Here is a 23,547-nt window from a genome sequence, read left to right as displayed (position 1 = left end):
GGTTCCCTTCTATTTTCTTGGTAAGGTCAGCTAACTGCTTGATGATGAAGTGGTGACTGCTGCAACTTGGTTCCCTTCTATCTTCTTGGTAAGGTCAGCTAACAGCTTGGTGATCATCTTGTTTTGAGCCAGCAGTGCATCCATGTGGTTTAGCTCCATCACTCCTCAAGTGTTGCTCCTTTCAGAAGCATAGAAGTAGTCATTATCAACTACAGTCTCGATGACATCTATGGCTCCTTCAATGGTCTCTTTCTTGTTTAGAGATCCCCCAAATGAGTGGTCTACTGCCTTCTTTGATTCTTAAGAAAGACCCTCATAGAAAATGTGTAGTTGCACCCATTTATTGAACATGACTAGTGAGCACCTTCTTGTTAAGTCCTTAAACCTCCCCATGCCTCATAGAGAGTTTCACCATCTTGTTGCCTGAAGGTTTGTACCTCATCTCTCAACCTGTTGATTCTTTGAGGATGGTAGAATCTTGCCAAGAATTTGTTCACCACATCTTCCCACATTGTTAAACTCTCCTTCGGGAAAGATTCCAGCCATTTAGATGCTTTATCCCTGAGTGAAAAGGGGAACAAAAGCAGTCTATAGGTGTCAGGATGAACACCATTAGACTTCACATTATCGCATATCCTTAGGAAGGTGGTTAGATGTTGATTGGGGTCTTCTTGGACGCTTCCTCCAAATGCACAGTTGTTCTGAAAGAGGGTGATGAGCTGGGGCTTTAGTTCAAAGTTATTGGCATGTATGGTTGGCTTTTGAATGCTACTTCCATAATTTCTTGGGTTTGGTTGATGTAAGAGCCTAGAACTCTTCTCTCTTGTCCAGCATGATTTATTGGGCCTTCTCTGGCATGGTTGTCAACTTCTTCTTCATGGTGGTTCTCCATATTCTCCTTCATGTCTGTTTTAAAATACTCTTCCTCTTCCTCAGTACCAACGACTCTCGTCCCTCTTGCTTCCCTCCTTAATCTAAGGAAGGTCCTCTCAGGTTCAGAATCAAAGGATGTTGAAGCTCTGCTTCTTCTACCTGTCATACAACGAACAGAGCAAAAAGCAAGAATGAAAATAAATGAAAAAATTACTCTTGTTAGAATGGCTGTTAGTGTGAGTGGTGCAATGTATCAAACAGTAGTGGGTTAGTGAACTAAATGGTAGATAGCCAGAAAACAGATTAAGAAGAAAGAAAACGGAAATGAAATAACTAAACTAGAAGTAAATTACTAAGATGAAATAATTAAAACAAAGAAAATCGCTCAATCTAGTTATCTTTTAACTTAATCATTGTCGATACAAAATCAATCGCCGGCAACGGTGCCATAAACTTGATGCACGTTAACTTGTCTCTCAACAAATTTCCCTTCGGCAAGTATACTGAATTGTCATCAAGTAAAAACTCACAATAGAGTGAGGTCGAATCCCACAGTGATTGATTGGTCAAGCAACTTTAATTGGAGGAATGTTCTAGTTGAGCTAAGCAGAAGTTTAGTTGATAATTGCAGAAAATTAAATAGCGGGAAAACAAATGACAGAAAATGTAAATGCTGAAAATAAATGGCAGAAACTAAATTACAGAAGGTAAATTGCAGAATCTTAAATGAGCATTTGGGGAGATGAACATAAAAGTAAATGGCAGAAGGTAAAGGGAATGGGTAAGATCAGAAATGGGGGATTCATTGGGCTTAGAAGATGTTGCATTCTCCGGATCAAGTTCATTCTCATCTCTTCCTCAATCAATGCATTCATTGATCTCCTTGGCAATCTTAAGTGATTGGATCCCAATTCCTTGGCAACCCAATTCCTTGATTTAATTGCTCATGGGAAGAGATGAAGTATGGTCACTGATTATACAAAATGTATTTCCAAATAAAAGTGTTGGTAGGATTATATGTCACTATATCCATCCGAATCCCAATTTGGTCCAACATGAGAAAACAATTCTAGCATGATCTCCTCATCCATTTTCCAAGGCTCAGAGGAGATCCAATTATGGAGAGTTTCTTTTCCAAGACAACCCAATTGATTTAAGATCGAAAGCTTTCTAGTAAAATCAAGAGAAAAGAAAGAGGAAGAATAATGAAAACCATAATTGATCCATTAAATTACAACAGAGCTCCCTAACCCAATGAAAAGGGGTTTAGTTGTTCATAGCTCTGAAAATGGAAGATGATAGAGAAGAGTGCATTGTCCCGTAAACTAGAAATTACAGGAAAAGTAAATATACAGAATGTAGTTCTCAATAATGCCAAGCCTCCCTTTTTTCTAATTCCGAACTACTTCCTATATATACTACTCTTCTGATCTTCTAGTTAGCTCTTAAAGTCTTGGATATGGGCCCTTGATCTTTAGTTGAAGCAATTATAGTCTTTAGTGGGCTCAGCTTTGCTTGCAGAAAGAATGTGAGTCAGGCATGGCAGGATGTTAGTTAGGACGTTAGTGGCGTTAACGTTAAGTGTAAACTTGGGTTTAAAGGCGTTAGTGATAATATCTTTGTCACTAACGTTCCACGTTAACTTCAACGTTAGTGGTACTAACATGACCACTAGCATAGCCACTTAGCCCTTCGCAAGCGTTATTGGCACTCACTTTTACCAATAACGCTGCTCCTTATCCCTCTTTCCCACGTTAATGACCAACGTTAGTGTAACTAACGTGGCCCTTAATGTAGGCATGCCCAAGCTCAAGGGCGTTAGTGACACTCACCTTTGTCACTAACGCTTTAAAACGCCCCTTCTTTCCACGTTAGTGCGTCACATTAATGGCATTAACGTGACCACTAACGTGGTTGTGCTTGCCTTCTCCAATCGTTAGTGACAAAGGTTAGTGTCACTAACGTTGGCCGATCATTCATTGCTCTACGTTACCATTCACGTTAGTGGTCTTAACATGACCACTAACGTAGGCAATCTTGGCCTGATCCAGCGTTAGTGACAAAGGTGAGTGTCACTAATGTTGGCGATCTCTTCTTTATTCCACGTTAGAGTTCACGTTAATTGAATTAATGTGACTCTTAACGTGGCTATATGTGGCCTTTTGGAACATTAGTGGTGTTTACTTTTACCACTAATGTTGGAGCTTCCCTTTTCTTCCACGTTAGTTCCCACGTTAATGTAACTAACGTGGCAACTAACGTGGGCTATGATGACTTTCGAAGGCGTTATTGGTTATAACTTTTCCACTAACGCTGCAAGCTTGCTCCCATTCCACGTTAGTGGTTGGTGGACGAAATTGTGATCATCAACAATGGCTCCAAAGACTTGGTGCTCTTAAACATGAATCACACTTTGTCACAACTCCGCACAACTAACCAGTAAGTGTACTGGGTTGTCCAAGTAATACCTTACGTGAGTAAGGGTCGATCCCACAGAGATTGTTGGTATGAAGCAAGCTATGGTCACCTAGTAAATCTCAGTCAGGCAGATTCAAATTGATAGTGGTTTTCGGAAAATATAAAGAGATACTTAATTAAATAATAAAGGATAGAAATACTTATGTAAATTTATTAGTGGGAATTTCAGATAGGTGTATGGAGATGCTGTGTTCCTTCTGAATCTCTGCTTTCCTACTGCTTTCATCAAATCTTTGTCACTCCTTTCTATGGCAAGCTATATGTAGGGCATCACTGTTGTCAATGGCTACATCCCATCCTCTCAGTGAAAATGGTCCAAATGCTCTGTCACAGTACGACTAATCATCTGTCAGTTCTCGATCATGTTGGAATAAAATCCCTTGATTCTTTTGCGTTTGTCATCACGCCCAGCAATCGCGAGTTTGAAGCTCGTCACAGTCATTCAATCCCAAAATCCTACTTGGAATACCACAGACAAGGTTAGACTTTCCGGATTCCCATGAATGCCGCCATCAATTCTAGCTTATACCACGAAGATTCTGATTAAGGAATCCAAGAGATATGCGCCCGGTCTAAAGTAGAACGGAAGTGGTTGTCAGTCACGCGTTCATATGTGAGAATGATGATGAGTGTCACGGATCATCACATTCATCATGTTGAAGTGCAACGAATATCTTAGAATAGGAATAAGCGGAATTGAATAGAAACTAGTAGTAATTGCATTGAAACTTGAGGTACAGCAGAGCTCCACACCCTTAATCTATGGTGTATAGAAACTCCACCGTTAAAAATACATAAGTGATGAAGGTCCAGGCATGACCGAATGGCCAGCCCCCAAAACGTCTATGATCGTATAAACTGATCAAAGATCCTAATACAATAGTAAACTATCCTATTTATACTAGACTAGCTACTAGGGTTTACAGAAGTAAGTAATTGATGCATAAATCCACTTCCGGGGCCCACTTGGTGTGTGCTTGGGCTGAGCTTGATCTATCAATGAGCTGAGGCTAATCTTGGAGTTGAACGCCAAGTTGTAACATGTTTTGGGCGTTCAACTCTGGTTCGTGACGTGTTTCTGGCATTTGACTCGAGAATGCAGCATGAAACTGGCGTTGAGCGCCAGTTTACGTCATCTAATTACGCATAAAGTATAAACTATTATATATTGATGGAAAGCTCTAGATGTCTACTTTCCAACGTCGTTAAGAAGGCGCCATTTGGAGTTCTGTAGCTGCAAAAAATCCATTTTGAGTGCAGGGAGGTCAGATTCCAACAGCATCAGCAGTCCTTTGTCAGCCTCCTATCAGAGTTTTGCTCAGGTCCCTCAATTTCAGCCAGAAATTACCTGAAATCACAGAAAAACACACAAACTCATAGTAAAGTCCAGAAATGTGAATTTAGCATAAAAACTAATGAAAACATCCCTAAAAGTAACTAGATCATACTAAAAACTACCTAAAAATAATGCCAAAAAGTGTATAAATTATCCGCTCATCACAACAGCAAATTTAAATTGTTGCTTGTCCCCAAGCAACTGAAGATCAATTAGGAAAAAAAGAAGAGAATATACTATAAATCCCAAAATATCAATGAATATTAATTCTAATTAGATGAGCGGGACTTGTAGCTTTTTGCTTCTGAACAGTTTTGGCATCTGACTTTTTCCTTTGAAGTTTAGAATGATTGGCTTCTATAGGAACTTAGAATTTCAGATAATGTTATTGATTCTCCTAGTTATGTTTTTTGATTCTTGAACACAGATACTTTTATGAGTCTTGGCCGTGGCCCTAAGCATTTTGTTTTCCAGTATTACCACAGGATACATAAATGCCACAGACACATAGCTGGGTGAACCTTTTCAGATTGTGACTCAGCTTTGCAAAAGTCCCTAATTAGAGGTGTCCAGAGCTCTTAAGCACACTCTTTTTGCTTTGGATCACGACTTTAACCACTCAGTCTCAAGCTTTTCACTTGGACCTGCATGCCACAAGCACATGGTTAGGGACAGCTTGATTTAGCCGCTTAGGCCTGGATTTTATTTCCTTGGGCCCTCCTATCCATTGATGCTCAAAGCCTTGGATCCTTTTTACCCTTGCCTTTTGGTTTTAAGGGCTATCGGCTTTTTCTACTTGCTTTTTCTTTTTCTTTTTTTTTCGCCATATTTTTTTCCGCAAGCTTTTTCTATTCACTTCTTTTTCTTGCTTCAAGAATCAATTTTATGATTTTTCAGATTGTCAATAACATTTCTCCTTGTTCATCATTCTTTCAAGAGCCAATAATTTTAACATTCATAAACAACAAGGTCAAAATTATGCACTGTTCATGCATTCATTCAGAAAACAAAAAGTATTGTCACCACATCAATATAATTAAACTAAATTCAAGGATAATTTTGAAATATATGTACTTCTTGTTCTTTTGAATTAAAAACATTTTTCATTTAAGAGAGGTGAAGGATTTATGGAATTTATTCATAGCTTTAAGACATAGTTATACTAATGATCATGAAGTAGAGACACAAAACATAGATAAAAATGAAAAACAGAAAAAATAAGAACAAGGAATGAATCCACCTTAGTGGCGTCTTCTTCTTGAAGGACCAATGATGTCCTTAAGCTTTTCTATGTCCCTTCCTTGCCTTTGTTGCTCCTCCCTAGTTGCTCTTTGATCTTCTCTAATTTCATGGAGAATGATGGAGTGCTCTTGACGTTCCACCATTAATTGATCCACATTGTAACTCAAATCTTCTAAGGAAATGTTGAGTTGTTCCCAATAGTTGTTGGGAGGAAAGTGCATCCCTTGAGACATCTCCGGGATTTCTTGGTGATGAGCTTCCACATGCGTCTCTTGGGTTCCATGAGTGGGCTCTCTTGTTTGCTCCATTCTTTTCTTAGTAATGGGCTTGTCCTCCTCAATGAGGATGTCTCCTTATATGATAACTCCAGATGAGTAACATAGATGGCAAATAAGATGAGGAAAAGCTAGCCTTGCCAAATTAGAGGACTTATCGGCTATTTTCTAGAATTTATGGGAGATGACTTCATGAACTTCTACTTCCTCTCCATTCATGATGCCATGAATCATGATGGCCCGATCCACAGTACTTCAAATCGGTTGCTAGTGGGGATGAGGGAGCGTTGGATGAACTCCAACCATCCTCTAGCCACAGGCTTGAGGTCCAGTCTTCTTAGTTGAACCGGCTTGCCTTTGGAATCTCTTTTCTATTGAGCTCCTTCCACACATATGTCCATAAGGACTTGGTCCAACCTTTGATTAAATTTGACCCTTCTAGTGTAGGGGCGTGCATCTCCTTGCATCATGGGCAAGTTGAACGCCAACCTCACATTTTCCGGACTAAAATCTAAGTATTTCCCCCGAACCATTGTAAGATAGTTCTTTGGATTCGGGTTCATAATTTGATCATGGTTCATAGTGATCCATGCATTGGCATAGAACTCTTGAACCATTAAGATTCCGACTTGTTGGATGGGGTTGGTTAAAACTTCCCAACCTCTTTTTTGGACCTCATGTTGGATCTCCGGATATTCATTTTTCTTGAGCTTGAAAGGGACCTCGGGGATCACCTTCTTCTTGGCCCAACATCATAGAAGTGGTCTTGATGGGCTTTGAAGATGAATCTTTCAATCTCCCATGACTCGGAGGTGGAAGCTTTTGTCTTTCCTTTCCCTTTTCTAGAGGATTCTCCGGTCTTAGGTGCCATCAATGGTTATGGAAAAACAAAAAAGCTATGCTTTTACCATACCAAACTTAAAATATTGCTCACCCTCGAGCAAGAGAAGAAAGAAAAGAAGAAGAAGAAGAGAAAATATGGAGGAGAGTGAGTGGTGTATTCAGCCAAGAAGGAGAAGAGATGGTTGTGTTGTGTGAAAATAGAGAAGAATAGAGGGGTTTATATAGTGAGGGGAAAGGGAGTAGGTTCGGCTATTTAGGGTGGGTTTGGGTGGGAAAGAAATTTGAATTTTGAAGGTATGTGGGATTTATGGGAAAGAGTGGATAGATGTGAGTGGTGAAGGGGGTAATTGGGAATAGAGATTGAGGTGATTGGTGAAGGGTTTTAGGGAAGAGTGTTTATTGGAAAAAGAGAATGAATGTTGAGAAGAGGGGAGAATATGGTAGATGGGGATCCTGTGGGGTCCACAGATCCTGAGATGATCCTGTGGGATCCACAGATCTTCAGGTGTCAAGGATTTACATCCCTGCACCAATTAGGCATGTAGAATGCCTTTCCATGCAATTCTGGCATTTAAACGCCGAAGGGATGCATGTTCTGGGCGTTCAATGCCCATGTGCAGCATGTTTCTTGCGTTGAACGCCAGTTCCATGCTTGTTTCTGGCGTTCAGCGCCAGCTCTCCTCAGGGTGCATTCCTGGCATTTGAACGCCGGGATGTTGCTTGTTTCTGGTGTTCAACACCAGATCCATGCTCTGTTCTGGCGTTGAACGCCAGCCAGACGCTCCTTAATGGCGTTAAACGCCAGTAAGTCCTTCCTCCAGGGTGTGATTTTTCTTCTGCTGTTTTTGATTCAGTTTTTAATTTTAATATTTTTTTGGTGACTCCACATGATCATGAACCTAATAAAACATAAAAGAACAATGAAAATAAAATAAAATTAGATAAATAAAAATTGGGTCGCCTCCCAATAAGTGCTTCTTTAATATCAATAGCTTGACAGTGGGCTCTCATGGAGCCACACAGGTGATCAGGTCAATGTTGTATAGTACCAACATCAAACTTAGAGTTTGGTTGTGGCCTCCCAACACCAAACTTAGAGTTTGATTGTGGGGGCTCTGTTTGACTCTATACTAAGAGAAGCTCTGCATGCTTACTCTCCCTTGTTATAGAAGGATAGCCGTGTGCCTTAAACACAAGGTAGTCCCCATTCAATTGAAGGACTAATTCTCCTCTGTTAACATCTATCACAGCTTCTGCTGTGGCTAGGAAAGGTCTTCCAAGGATGATGCATTCATCCTCCTCCTTCCTAGTTTCTATTATTATGAAATTAGCAGGAATGTAAAGGCCTTTAACCTTTACTAACACGTCCTCTACTAATCCATAAGTTTGTCTTACTGACTTGTCTCCCAATTGTAATGAGAATAAGGCAGGATGTACCTCAACGATCTCCAGCTTCTCCATTACAGAGAGTGGCATAAGATTTGTGCCTGACCCTAGGTCACACAGAGCTTTTTCAAAGGCCATGATGCCTATGGTACATGGTATTAAGAATTTCCCAGGATCTTGTTTCTTTTAAGGTAAAGTTTGCTGAACCCATGTATCTAGTTCACCAATGAGCAAGGGAGGTTCATCTTCCCAAGTCTCATTACCAAATAATTTGGCTATGATGGCTCCTAGATATTGAGCAACTTGCTCTCCAGTTACATCTTCATCCTCTTCAGAGGAAGAATAGTCTTCAGAGCTCATGAATGGCAGAAGGAGATTTAATGGAATCTCTATGGTCTCTATATAAGCCTCAGATTCCTTTGTATCCTCAATAGGGAACTCCTTCCTGCTTGAGAGACGTCCCAGGAGGTCTTCCTCACTAGGATTTTCGTCCTTCTCCTCCCTTGTGCATTCGGCCATATTGATCACATCAATGGCCTTGCACTCTACTTTTGGATTCTCTTCTGTATTGCTTGGGAGAATACTGGGAGGAGTTTCAATGACTTTCTTACTCAGGTGGCCCACTTGTGCCTCCAAATTTCTAATGAAGGATCTTGTCTCACTCATGAAACTTAAAGTGGCCTTTGACAGATCAGAGACTAAGTTTGCTAAATTAGAAGGGCTCTGCTCAGAATTCTCTATCTATTGCTGAGAAGATGATGGAAAAGGCTTGTTATTGCTGAGTCTGTTTCTTCCACCATTATTAAAGCCTTGTTGAGGCTTTTGTTGATCCTTCCATGAGAAATTTGGATGATTTCTCCATGATGGATTATAGGTGTTTCCATAAGGTTCACCCATGTAATTAACCTCTGCCATTGCAGGGTTTTCAGGATCATGAGCTTCTTCAAAAGCTGCCTTTTTAGTACTGTTGGATGCATTTTGCCATCCATTCAGACTTTGAAAAATCATGTTGACTTGCTGAGTCAACACTTTGTTCTGAGCAAATATGGCATTCAGAGCATCCATTTCAAGAACTCCCTTCCTCTGAGGCGTCCCATTATTCACGGAATTCCTCTCAGAAGTGTACATGAACTGGTTATTTGCAACCATGTCAATGAGTTCTTGAGTTTCTGTAGGCATTTTCTTTAGGTGAATGGATCCACCTGCAGAGTGGTCCAATGACATCTTGGAATACTCAGATAGACCATAATAGAATATATCTAATATGGTCCACTCTGAAAACATGTCAGAAGGACACTTTTTGGTCATCTGCTTGTATCTTTCCCAAGCTTCATAGAGGGATTCACCATCTTTTTGCTTGAAGGTCTGAACATCCACTCTAAGCTTGCTCAGTTTTTGAGGAGGAAAGAATTTATCCAAGAAGGCCATGACCAACTTATCCCAGGAGTCCAGGCTATCTTTAGGTTGTGAGTCCAACAATGTTCTAGCTCTGTCTCTTACAGTAAAAGGGAAAAGCATGAGCCTGTAAACTTCAGGATCTACTCCATTCATCTTAAAAGTCTCACAAATCTGCAAGAACTCAGTTAAAAGCTGGTAAGGATCTTCAGATGGAAGTCCATAAACTTGCAGTTCTGTTGCATTAAAGCAACTAATTGAGGTTTCAGCTCAAAATTGTTTGCTCCAATGGCAGGAATTGAGATGCTTCTTCCATCAAACTTGGACGTGGGTTTAGTAAAATCACCAAGCATCCTCCTTGTATTATTGTTGTTGGGTTCGGCTGCCATCTCCTTCTCTTGTTCAATAATTTCAGAAAGGTTGCCTCTAGATTGTTGTAATTTAGCTTCTCTTAGTTTTCTCTTCAGAGTCCTTTCAGGTTCAGGATCAACTTCAACAAGAGTGCTTTTTTCCTTGTTCCTGCTCATATGAAAGAGAAGAGAACAAGAAAAGAAGAGGAATCCTCTATGTCACAGTAAAGAGGATCCTTATTATTAGTAGAAGAAGAAAAAAATAAAGAAAGGAGAATCCAAACACAAGGGTAAGGATAGAGGCAGTGATTGGAGATGAAGAGAGGTGAAGAGAAGTGTTAGTAAATGAATAAATAAATAGAAGAAGATGGGAGAGAGAATTCAAAAATTAATTTTGAAAAGGAGTTAATGATTTTTGAAAATTAAAGATGAGATAGAATTAAATTTAAAATTTAAAACAATTAGTTAATTACAAAGAATTTTTGAAAAAGGGATGAGATATTTTCGAAAATTAGAGAAGGAAAAGTAGTTAGGTGGTTTTGAAAAAGATAAGAAACAAACAAAAAGTCAAATAGTTAGTTGAAAAAGATTTGAAAATCAAATTTGAAAAGATAAGAAGATAAGGAGTTAGAAAAGATATTTTAAAATCAAATTTTTGAAAAAGATAAAATTTTGAAAAAGATATGATATAAAAGATAAGATAAGATAGATTTAATTTTTAAAATTAAAATTAATTACTTGACTAACAAGAAACTAAAAGATATGATTCTAGAATTTAAAGATTGAACCTTTCTTAACAAGAAAGCAACAAACTTCAAATTTTTGAATCAATCACATTAATTGTTAGCATAATTTTTGAAAATAAAGATAAAATTAAGAAAAAGATTTTTGAAAAATATTTTTAAATTTTCAAAAATCATAAGATAAAGATGAAAAAGATTTGATTTTTGATTATAAAGATAGGATTTTTAAAATTGAAAATTTGACTTGACTTATAAGAAACAACTAATTTTAAAAATTTTTGACTAAGTCAACTCAAATTTTTGAAAATTATGAGAAAATTAAGGAAAAGATATTTATTATTTTTTTTAATTTTTAATTATGAGAGAGAAAAACATAATTATGACCTAAAACATGAAAATTTTGGATCAAAACATATGATACATGCAAGAACACTATGAACGTCAAGATGAACACCAAGAACACTTTGAAGATCATGATGAACATCTAGAACATATTTTTGAAAAATTTTGATGCAAAGAAAACATGCAAGACACCAAACTTAGAAATATTTAATGCATGGACACTATGAATGCAAAAATGCACATGAAAAACAAAAAAAAACACAAAACAAGAAAACATCAAGATCAAACAAGAAGATTTACCAAGAATAACTTGAAGATCATGAAGAACACTATGAATGCATAAATTTTTCGAAAAATGCAAGAAAAATTTTAAAGCATGCAATTGACACCAAACTTAAAAATTGACACTAGACTCAAACAAGAATCACAAAATATTTTTTATTTTTATGATTTTATTATTTTTTTGTATTTTTTATTATTTTTTTCGAAAATATTCTTTAGAAAAACGAAAAAGAGAAAAATTTTTGAAAGATTTTTTTTGAAAAATTTTTGAACATAAAATAAAAAGAAAATTACCTAATCTGAGCAACAAGATGAACCGTCAGTTGTCCATACTCGAACAATCCCTGGAAACGGCGCCAAAAACTTGGTGGACGAAATTGTGATCATCAACAATGGCTCCAAAGACTTGGTGCTCTTAAACATGAATCACACTTTGTCACAACTCTGCACAACTAACCAGCAAGTGTACTGGGTCGTCCAAGTAATACCTTACGTGAGTAAGGGTCGATCCCACAGAGATTGTTGGTATGAAGCAAGCTATGGTCACCTTGTGAATCTCAGTCAGGTGGATTCAAATTGATAGTGGTTTTCGGAAAATATAAAGAGATAATTAATTAAATAATAAAGGATAAAAATACTTATGTAAATTCATTAGTGGGAATTTCAGATAGGTGTATGAAGATGCTATGTTCCTTTTGAATCTCTGCTTTCCTACTGCTTTCATCCAATCTTTGTCACTCTTTTCTATGGCAAGCTATATGAAGGGCATCACTGTTGTCAATGGCTACATCCCATCCTCTCAGTGAAAATGGTCCAAATGCTCTGTCACAGCACGACTAATCATCTGTCAGTTCTCGATCATGTTGGAATAGAATCCCTTGATTCTTTTGCGTTTGTCATCATGCCCAGCAATCGTGAGTTTGAAGCTCGTCACAGTCATTCAATCCCGAAATCCTACTCGGAATACCACAGACAAGGTTAGACTTTCCGGATTCCCATGAATGCCGCCATCAATTCTAGCTTATACCACGAAGATTCTGATTAAGGAATCCAAGAGATGTGCGCACGGTCTAAAGTAGAACGGAAGTGGTTGTCAGTTACGCGTTCATAGGTGAGAATGATGATGAGTGTCACGGATCATCACATTCATCATGTTGAAGTGCAACGAATATCTTAGAATAGGAATAAGCGGAATTGAATAGAAACTAGTAGTAATTGCATTGAAACTTGAGGTACAGCAGAGCTCCACACCCTTAATCTATGGTGTATAAAAACTCCACCGTTAAAAATACATAAGTGATGAAGGTCCAGGCATGACCGAATGGCCAGCCACCAAAACGTCTACGATCGTATAAACTGATCAAAGATCCTAATACAATAGTAAACTATCCTATTTATACTAGACTAGCTACTAGGGTTTACAGAAGTAAGTAATTGATCCATAAATCCACTTCCGGGGCCCACTTGGTGTGTGCTTGGGCTGAGCTTGATCTATCAACGAGCTGAGGCTTCTATTGGAGTTGAACGCCAAGTTGTAACATGTTTTGGGCGTTCAACTCTGGTTCGTGACGTGTTTCTGGCGTTTGACTCGAGAATGCAGCATGAAACTGGCGTTGAGCGCCAGTTTACGTCGTCTAATTACGCATGGAAAGCTCTAGATGTCTACTTTCCAACGTCATTGAGAAGGCGCCATTTGGAGTTCTGTAGCTCTAGAAAATCCATTTTGAGTGCAGCGAGGTCAGATTCCAACAGCATCAGTAGTCCTTTGTCAGCCTCCTATCAGAGTTGCTCAGGTCCCTCAATTTCAGCCAGAAATTACCTAAAATCACAGAAAAACATACAAACTCATAGTAAAGTCCAGAAATATGAATTTAGCATAAAAATTAATGAAAACATCCCTAAAAGTAACTAGATCATACTAGAAACTACCTAAAAATAATGCCAAAAAGCGTATAAATTATCCGCTCATCAGTGGTCACATTAGTGAGACTAACGTGGCGGCTAATGTGGCTCTTCTTTGCTTCCTTTGTCCTAAAATCAAACAAACAGGGAGCATCAAAGCTCTGTTCCAAGTCATGAGACCATGCATCATCCATTTTATCAATCAATTCATGCATAATTCTCATGAAATCATGTAAAGTTCACAATGTTTGCTTGAATTAAGATGTAAGTGTATTTTTACCCAAAACTTGCTTATTTACTAAGAAAATGCATGAAACTACCCTAAAACAACAAAGAAAAGGTCAGTGAAATTGGCCAAGATACCCTGGCATCTCCATCTCTCACCAATTTCTCAATAACATTTTTTAAGTCGAAACACTCATATGTAGGATGTCCATAGATTCGGTGATATTCACAGTATTCTGTCCGATTTCTTCCTCCTTTCTTACTTTTGAGTGGACAAGGTTGTGGGATCTTCTCGGTATGGCACACTTCTCGGTAAACATCCACAAGAGACACCCGAAGGGGGGTGTAGTTGTTGTATTTTTTAGGCTTCTCACCATATTGATCTTCTTTTTTCTAGGATTCTTTATCCTTATCCCGGGAGGAGTAGAAGAATCCAGATTTTGAGGTCTCTTCTAGTCGAGAGTTTTTCTCCATGTTAATGTATTTTTTGGCTCGTTCCTGCACTTCATTCAGAGATGTTGGATGTTTCTTTGATATGCAATGACTAAAGGGTCTTTCTCGCAAGCCATTGATGAGACCCATAATGGCTGCTTCTATTGGTAGACTTTGTATGTCCAGGCATGCTTTGTTAAATCTTTCCATGTAGCTTTGAAGACTTTCCCGATCTCCTTGGTTGATTCTAAATAGACTCGGAGTGTGTTTGGCTTTGTCGTTTGATTTAAGGAAAATTGTCGTGTCAGTATATAATTTCACACAAATTGAATTCTCGTTGCAAGTATAGTTCTACACCAACAAACAATCCTCCCAATCAAAAATTTGGTTTAACAAAACGCAAATAAGAATTAACCGAAGTATTTGAACTCCGGGTCGTCTCACAAGGAATTGCAATGAAGTGATCAATTATTGGCTATGATAATGCAAGGGGGTTTGATTTTATATTTTGACAAGAAAAGTAAATAACAAGAAAGTAAATCAAGCAAGTAACTAAAGAAAGCAAGTAATAAAGAGAGACATTCATGGCAAGGTTTGAGATCATAGGCTTTCTATCCTAGTCATCAATCATAACAATACTTAACAAGAATTTATCTTATTTCATCATCCCCAATGTTGGAAGAAGATGTAAATTATCTTCCATTAGAGAAAGTCAAACAAGACTAGTTAATCACAAGTCAAACATCCTAATCAACTCACTAATTGGATTAGCAAGAGATTAGAGTCATCGAGAATGATATAAACTAACAACTCTAGATCACCAATCTAATTGGATAATAATGACTCAAGATTGCCCAATTACTCCTTCCAAGCCAAGAATGCTCAAGATCTACTCTAAATCCCAACCAAGCATTTTGTCAAACACTTGGTGGGTAATAAAGGAAAGCATAATAAATGTGCAAGAATAATAAATCTACCAACTACCAATTGCAAGAAAAGTAAATCAATAACTCAAATCATCAATAAAAGAAAAATCAACATCAAATTGCATTAAAAGGGATCTAAATCCAACATGAGCATCCATGAACATAAAAGATAGAATAAAAGGAAAATTAACACTACAAACCATGAGAATCAAATAGTAGAAGCAAGAATTCACAAAGAAAATGAGATGAAATCATGAAATTGGACCTAGATCTAAGATGGAAATATCCTAAGAAACCTAATTCTAGAGAGAAGAGGGAGATTCTCTCTCTAGAAACTAAACTACATGATGCTACGCTTAAAAATAATTGCTCCCCCATTTGCTTGGACTTCAATTCTGCATGAAATACACTCAAAAACAAGTTGTAATCGGGTCTGGGCAGCTCAGAAATCACACCCCAGTGTTTTGCCTTTAAGTGAGTCACGTGCGAGTGTCGGCGCGTCCGCGCCATGTGCGCATGCGCATCGATTGGCTATTTGTTCATCCGCGCGGACGCGTCATGTACGCGTGCGCATCTCTATGCGAAGTCACTTTTGCGCGCGCGCCTTGTACGCTTACGCGCCCATCGATGCATTCCATATTCTTGTTTCCTCATGCAATCTCCACTTTGTATGCTTCTTTCCTTATTTCTTCCATTCAATACTTGCCTTATGAACCTGAAATCACTCAACAAATATATCAAGGCATCGAATGGAATTAAGGTGAATTAAAATCACCAATTTAGGGCCTAAAAAGCATGTTTTTACATTTAAGCATAAATTAAGGGAGAATTACAAAACCATGCTATTTCATTGAATAAATGTGGAAAAAAGTGAATAAATCCCCTAAAATAAGCACAAAATAAACCACAAAATCGGGGTTTATCAAATCTCCCCACACTTAAACTAAGCATGTCCTCATGCTAAAATCAAGAAAGAAGCAACAGGGTATCAACATTTATTCTGTGCAAGCTAACTAAATGCAATCTTTCTATATGAAACCTATCTACATGAATGCAATGGCTTAGTCAAAATAAATCAATCTCTAAGAATACACATGCAAGCACAACGGCTAAGGCAATAGCAATCAAAGCAAACCCACAATTGGATTGAATCCTTGAAAGAATTTACAAACTTGCAAGAAAAGATGATCATGGGTGGAAACATGTAATCGAGCGATCGAGCCCTCGCCGAATGTGTATCCGCTTTAGGCACTCAGGTGTATGGGGTCGATTCACTCAATCCTCCCCCAATCATGCTTTCCAAGATTTGGTTTTCATCTAACAATCAATAATTACTTTATGCATGCATACAAATATCATGAGGGCTTTCCTAGAGGTTGTAATAGGGCTAGGGTGAGGGTAGGATGCATATGGTCAAGTGAGCTTGAAATTGGATCCATGATTAACTTAAACTTCTCACTTAACCTATGACAACCTATACAATTCTAAACAACCTAGCTATCCATTCTTCACTTTTCTATACACTCATGCATTTTCTTTAGATCACCACACATATGCATTGATCATTATTGAACTTTACCTTGGGGTATTTTTGTCCCCTTTTTATTGCAATTCTTTTTCTTTCTTTTATCATATTTTTATTTTTTTAAGCTAAAATGTGTACAAGGGCATCAATGCATATAGTGTATACATGATTAATATATGAGTGTGTACCCAATTTCCAAGATTTTCACACACTACAAAACATGCTTTTATCTCTACCCAATGTACCCACCTTCCCCAAAATCTAGTAATGAACACTCTCACTAGCCTAAGCTAATCAAAGATCCAAACAAGGGACATTTATTGTTTTTCACTTAGGCTTGTAATGTTCTAACATTAAGAATAAATGGGTTAAGCATAAGCTCAAATTGGCTAACAATGGAGGATAAAGGTAGGCTATTTTGGTTAAGTGAGCTATTTGAACAATGGCCTCAATCATATAAATGCATGTATACACAAAATAATGGACATAAAGAGTCAAGCAAATCAAAGATTACACTCATGGGAAGAGAATAATGCACACAAGAATGAAAATAAGTGGTTATGTATGATGTAACCACATAATTAGGCTCAAATCTCACATGCTTGTTGATGAGCGGATAATTTATACGCTTTTTGGCATTGTTTTTAGTATGTTTTAGTTAGTTATTATTATATTTTTATTAGTTTTTATTTAAAATTCACTTTTCTGGACTTTACTATGAGTTTGTATGTTTTTCTGTGATTTCAGGTATTTTCTGGCTGAAATTGAGGGACCTGAGCAAAAATCTGATCCAGAGGCTGAAAAAGGACTGCAGATGCTGTTGGATTCTGACCTCCTTGCACTCGAAGTGGATTTTCTGGAGCTACAGAAGCCACATTGGCGCGCTCTCAATTGCATTGGAAAGTACACATCCTGGGCTTTCCAGAAATATATAATAGTCCATAATTTTCCTGAGATTTGATGGCTCAAATAGGCATTCCAAGTCAGCTCAAGAATTCTGGCGTTTAACGCCGGAACTGGCACATAAGTGGGAGTTAAACGCCCAAACTGGCACAAAAGCTGGCGCTTAACTCCAAGAAAAGTCTCTACACATAGAAGCTTCAATGCTCAGCCCATGCACACACCAAGTGGGCCCGGAAGTGGATTTTTATGTCATTTGCTCATTTCTGTAAACCTTAAGCTACTAGTTCTCTATAAATAGGACCTTTTGCTATTTTATTTTCATCTTGGTTCTTCTGGTTCCCTCTCTGGGGCTGAAGCCAATGATCACCATGATCACTTATGTATTTTCAACGGTGGAGTTTCTACACACCATAGATTAAGGTGTGGAGCTCTGCTGTACCTCGAGTATTAATGCAATTACTATTGTTCTTCTATTCAATTCAGCTTATTCTTGTTCTAAGATATCACTTGTTCCTCAACTTGATGAATGTGATGATCCGTGACACTCATCATCATTCTCACCTATGAACGTGTGCCTGACAACCACCTCCGTTCTACCTTAGATTGAGTGGATATCTCTTGGATTCTTTAATCAGAATCTTCGTGATATAAGCTAGAATCAATTGGCGGCCATTCTTGAGAATCCAGAAGCTCTAAACCTTGTCTGTGGTATTCTGAGTAGGATTTAGGGATTGAATGACTGTGACGAGCTTCAAACTCGCGATTGTGGGGCGTTAGTGACAGACGCAAAAGAATCACTGGATTCTATTCCGACATGATCGAGAACCGACAGATAAATAGCCGTGCTGTGACAGAGCACGTTGAACATTTTCACTGAGAGGATGGCACTGTAGCCATTGACAACGGTGATGCCCAACATACAGCTTGCCATGGAAAGGAGTAAGAAGGATTGGATGAAGACAGTAGGAAAGCAGAGAGACGGAAGGGACAAAGCATTTCCATACGCTTATCTAAAATTCTCACCAATGAATTACATAAGTATCTCTATCTTTATTTTATGTTTTACTCATATTTTAATTATCAGTCCTCCATAACCATTTGAATCCGCCTGACTGAGATTTACAAGATGACCATAGCTTGCTTCATACCAACAATCTCCGTGGGATCAACCCTTACTCGCGTAAGGTTTATTACTTGGACGACCCAGTGCACTTGCTGGTTAGTTGTGCGAAATTGTGATAAAGAGTTGAGATTGTAATTGAGCGTACCATGTTGATGGCGCCATTGATGATCACAATTTCGTGCACCAAGTTTTTGGCGCCGTTGCCGGGGATTGTTCGAGTTTGGACAACTGACGGTTCATCTTGTTGCTTAGATTAGGTATTTTTCTTCAGAATTTTTAAGAATGAATTCTACAGTTTCAAGGTGATGTTCTTATCATCACAAAAGCTGATTGAATCTCATCAATTTAGCTGTTGAATGTAATGTCCTGCTGAAGCTTGGCTAGCCATGTCTAATCTTTTTAGACTGAAGCTTTTAGACTAACATTGCATGATTCCTGGAATTCTTATTAAAAATTTTGAATCTCTTTATTTTCTTTTCCATATAATTTTCGAAAAAGCACAAAAAAATTTATAAAATCTTAAAATCAAAAAAATAATTTTATGTTTCTTGTTTGAGTATAGTGTCTAATTTTAAGTTTGGTGTCAATTGCATGTCTTTATTCTTCTAATTTTCAAAAATCCCATGCATTATGTTCTTCATTGATCTTCAAGTTGTTCTTGATGATTTCCTTGCTCTGATCTTTAAATTCTCTTGTCTTGAGTGTTTTGTTGTTTCTCATATGCATTCTCAATTTGTTAGTGTCAATAGTATACAAACTTCTAAGTTTGGTGTCTTGCATGCATTGTTTATTTGATCTTAGTTTCATTTTGATTATTCCTCATCATTAAAAATTCAAAAAAATTTTAATTTGTGTCTTTTCAAGTCAATAATATAATGCCCAAAAGGGTAGCATTTTGGGCGTTAAATGCCAGAATGGATACCATTCTGGGCGTTTAACGCCAGGATGGCACAAGAGGGAAGATTTTGTTTTTAATTCAAATTTTTTCAAAGTTTTCATAATTTTTCAAAATCAATTTTTTTTTTCAAATCATATCTTTTCAATCACATCTTTTCAAAATCAATTTCTTTCCATTTTCAAAAATACTTGCTAACAATTAATGATTTTATTCAAAACTTTCAAGTATGTTGCCTTTTCTATTAAGAAAGGTTTAATGTCTAAATCATATCTCTTAAATTTCTTGTTAGCCAAGTCATTAATTTTTTAAAAAAAAATCAAATCTTTTTAATTGTTTTTCAATCATATCTTTTTAAAATCATATCTTTTCAATCATATCTCCTTAATCACATCTTTTTCAAAATAGTTTTCAATCATATCTTTTTGATTTCTAATTTCAAAATCTTTTTCAAAAATCACTTTATTTCTTTCTCAATCTTAGTTTTTGAAAATCATCAATCAAATTTTCAAATTTTTTTTTAATTCTTTCAAAATCTTTTACTTTATTTTCGAAAATTCTTCCCCTCTTCTCACATCCTTCTATTTAAAGACTAACACTCCTCCACTATCAACAATTCGAACTCAATCTTTCTTGATAAGTTCGAATTCTTCTTCTTCTACCTCCTCCTTCTATTCTTCTTTTCCTCTGACATCTCAAGGAATCTCTATACTATGACATAGAAGATTCCATATTTTCTTGTTCTCTTCTCTTTCATATGAGCAAGAGCAAAGACAAAAGCATTCTTGTTGAGGCTGACCCTGAACCTGAAAGGACCTTGAAGCGAAAGCTAAGAGAAGCTAAAGCACTACTCTCTGTAGAGGACCTAACAGAAATCTTCAAACAAAAAGAAGACATGGCAGCCGAAAATAACAACAATGCCAACAATGCAAGGAAGGTACTGGGTGACTTTACTGCACCTACTCCCGACTTCTATGGGAGAAGCATCTCTATCCCTGCCATTGGAGCAAACAACTTTGAGCTTAAGCCTCAATTAGTTTCTCTAATGCAACAGAATTGCAAGTTCCATGGACTTCCATTGGAAGATCCTCATCAGTTTTTAGCTGAGTTCTTGCAAATCTGTGACACTGTCAAGACCAATGGGGTTGACCCTGAGGTCTACAGACTTATGCTCTTCCCTTTTGCTGTAAGAGACAGAGCTAGGACATGGTTGGACTCACAACCTAAAGAAAGCCTGAACTCTTGGGAAAAGCTAGTCAATGCCTTCTTGGCAAAGTTCTTTCCACCTCAAAAATTGAGTAAGCTTAGAGTGGAAGTCAAAATCTTCAAACAGAAGAAAGGTGAATCCCTCTATGAAGCTTGGGAAAGATACAAACAATTGATTAGAAAGTGTCCTTCTGACATGATTTCTGAATGGAGCATCATAGGTATCTTCTATGATGGTCTGTCTGAACTGTCCAAGATGTCATTGGATAGCTCTGCTGGAAGATCTCTTCATTTGAAGAAGACGCCTACAGAAGCTCAAGAACTCATTAAAATGGTTGCAAATAACCAATTCATGTACACTTTTGAAAGGAATCCTGTGAACAATGGGACGAATCAGAAGAAAGGAGTTCTTCAGATTGATACTCTGAATGCCATATTGGCTTAGAACAAAATATTGACTCAGCAAGTCAATATGATTTCTCAAAGTCTGTCTGGAATGCAAGCTGCACCAGGCAGTACTAAGGACACTTTATCTGATGAAGAAGCTTATGATCATGAGAATCCATCAATGGAAGAGGTGAATTACATGGGAGAACCTTATGAAAACACCTATAATCCTTCATGGAGAAATCATCCAAATCTCTCATGGAAGGATCAATAGAGACCTCAACAAGGTTTCAACAACAATAATGGTGGAAGAAACAGGTTTAGCAATGGCAAGCCCTTTCCATCATCTTCTCAGCAACAGACAGAGAATTCTAAGCAGAGTCACTCTGACTTAGCAACCATGGTCTCTGATCTAATCAAAACCACTCAAAGTTTCATGACTGAAACAAGGTCCTCCATTAGAAATTTGGAGGCACAAGTGGGTCAGCTGAGTAAGAAAGTTACTGAACTCCCTCCTAGAACTCTTCCAAGCAATACAGAAGAGAATCCAAAAGGAGAGTGTAAGGCCATCAACATGGCCGAATTTGGAGAGGAGGAAGAGGCAGTGATCGCCACTGAGGAAGACCTCAATGGACATCCACTAGCCTCCAATGAGTTCCCTAATGAGGAACCATGGGAATCTAAGGCTCACACTGAGACCATAGAAATTCCATTGGATTTACTTCTGCCATTCATGAGCTCTGATGAGTATTCTTCCTTTGAAGAGGACGAAGATGTCACTGAAGAGCAAGTTGCTAAGTACCTTGGAGCAATCATGAAGCTAAATGACAAGTTATTTGGTAATGAGACATGGGAGGATGAACTCCCTTTGCTCACCAAAGAACTGGATGACTTTACTAGGCAGAGATTACCTCAAAAGAGACAGGACCCTGGGAAGTTCTCAATACCTTGTACATTAGGCACCATGACCTTCGAGAAGGCTCTGTGTGACCTAGGGTCAAGTATAAACCTCATGCCTCTCTCTATAATGGAGAAGCTAGGGATCTTTGAGGTACAAGCTGCAAGAATCTCACTAGAGATGGAAGACAATTCAAGAAAACAAGCTTATGGACTTGTAGAGGATGTTCTGGTAAAGGTTGAAGACCATTACATCCCTGCTGATTTCATAGTCCTAAAGACTGGGAAGTGCATGGATGAATCCATCATCCTTGGCAGACCCTTCCTAGCCACAGCAAAGGCTGTGATTAATGTTGACAGAGAAGAATTGATCATTCAAGTGAATGAAGAATCCTTTGTGTTTAAGCCTCAAGGATATCCCTCTGTAACCATGGAGAGGAAGCATGAAGAGCTTCTCTCAAAACAGAGTCAAACAGAGCCCCCACAGTCAAACTCTAAGTTTGGTGTTGGGGGGCCACAACCAAACTCTAAGTTTGGTGTTGGAAGGTTCCAACATTGCTCTGAACATCTGTGAGGCTCCATGAGAGCCCACTGTCAAGCTACTGACATTAAAGAAGCGCTTGTTGGGAGGCAACCCAATGTTATATTTATATATTTTGCATTGTTATTTTATGTTTTCTATAGGTTGATGATCATGTGAAGTCACAAAAACAATTGAAAAAGCAAAAATAGAATGAAAAACAGAAAGAAAAACAGCACACCCTAGAGGAAAAGCTTGCTGGCATTTAAACGCCAGTAAGGGCAGCAAATGGGCGTTTAACGCCCAGTCTGGCACCATTCTGGGTGTTTAACGCCAGAAAGGGGCACCAGACTGGCGTTTAACTCCAAAAAGGGGGCACTAGACTGGCGTTTAACGCCAGAAAAGGGTAGCAGCCCGACGTTTAACGCCAGGATTGGCAGAAAGGGTGTTTTACACGCCACTTGGTGTAGGGATGAGCTATCCTTTACACCTCAGGATCTGTGGACCCTACAGGATCCCCACCTACCCCACCACTCTCTCTCTTCTTCACCCATTCACCAATCACCTCAATACCTCTTCCCCAAAAACCCCTCACTTATCAAATCCCACCATTCTCTTCACCACTCACATCCATCCTTCATAAAACCCCACCTACTTCACCATTCAAATTCAAACCACTTTCCCTCCCAAACCCACCTATAATGGCCGAACCATACCCCCTCTCTACCCCTATATAAACCCATCTTCACTCCTTCATTTTCACACAACCTAAACACTACTTCTCCCCCTTGGCTGAACCACAAAGCCCCCCTCCATCTCCTATATTTCTTCTTCTACTCTTTTCTTTCTTCTTTTGCTCGAGGATGAGCAAACCTTCTAAGTTTTGTGTGCTAAAAGCGCTGCTTTTTATTTCTCCATAACCATTTATGGCACCTAATGCCGGAGAAACCTCTAGAAAGAGGAAAGGGAAGGAAAAAGCTTCCACCTCCGAGTCATAGGAGATGGAGAGATTCATCTCAAGGGTGCATCAAGACCACTTCTATGAAGTTGTGGCCATGAAG

The 23,547-nt window shown here is 38.2% G+C and overlaps 2 non-coding genes across 2 annotated transcripts; one reads left to right on the top strand and one right to left on the bottom strand.

The window, feature by feature from the left end:
• The first annotated feature begins 9,715 nt into the window (after positions 1–9,715).
• LOC112798853 (small nucleolar RNA R71) lies at positions 9,716–9,819 on the top strand. Its single transcript, XR_003200450.1, has one exon. It is a non-coding gene; the product is annotated as a small nucleolar RNA R71 (small nucleolar RNA).
• Positions 9,820–20,776: 10,957 nt separating this feature from the next.
• LOC112798370 (small nucleolar RNA R71) lies at positions 20,777–20,885 on the bottom strand. The gene has a single exon (XR_003199983.1). It is a non-coding gene; the product is annotated as a small nucleolar RNA R71 (small nucleolar RNA).
• Positions 20,886–23,547: the final 2,662 nt, after the last annotated feature.

This window comes from Arachis hypogaea, chromosome 4 (genome assembly GCF_003086295.3).
Source record: "Arachis hypogaea cultivar Tifrunner chromosome 4, arahy.Tifrunner.gnm2.J5K5, whole genome shotgun sequence".
In the NCBI taxonomy this organism is placed as follows: domain Eukaryota; kingdom Viridiplantae; phylum Streptophyta; class Magnoliopsida; order Fabales; family Fabaceae; genus Arachis; species Arachis hypogaea.
This window is presented reverse-complemented; position numbering and strand designations above follow the sequence as displayed.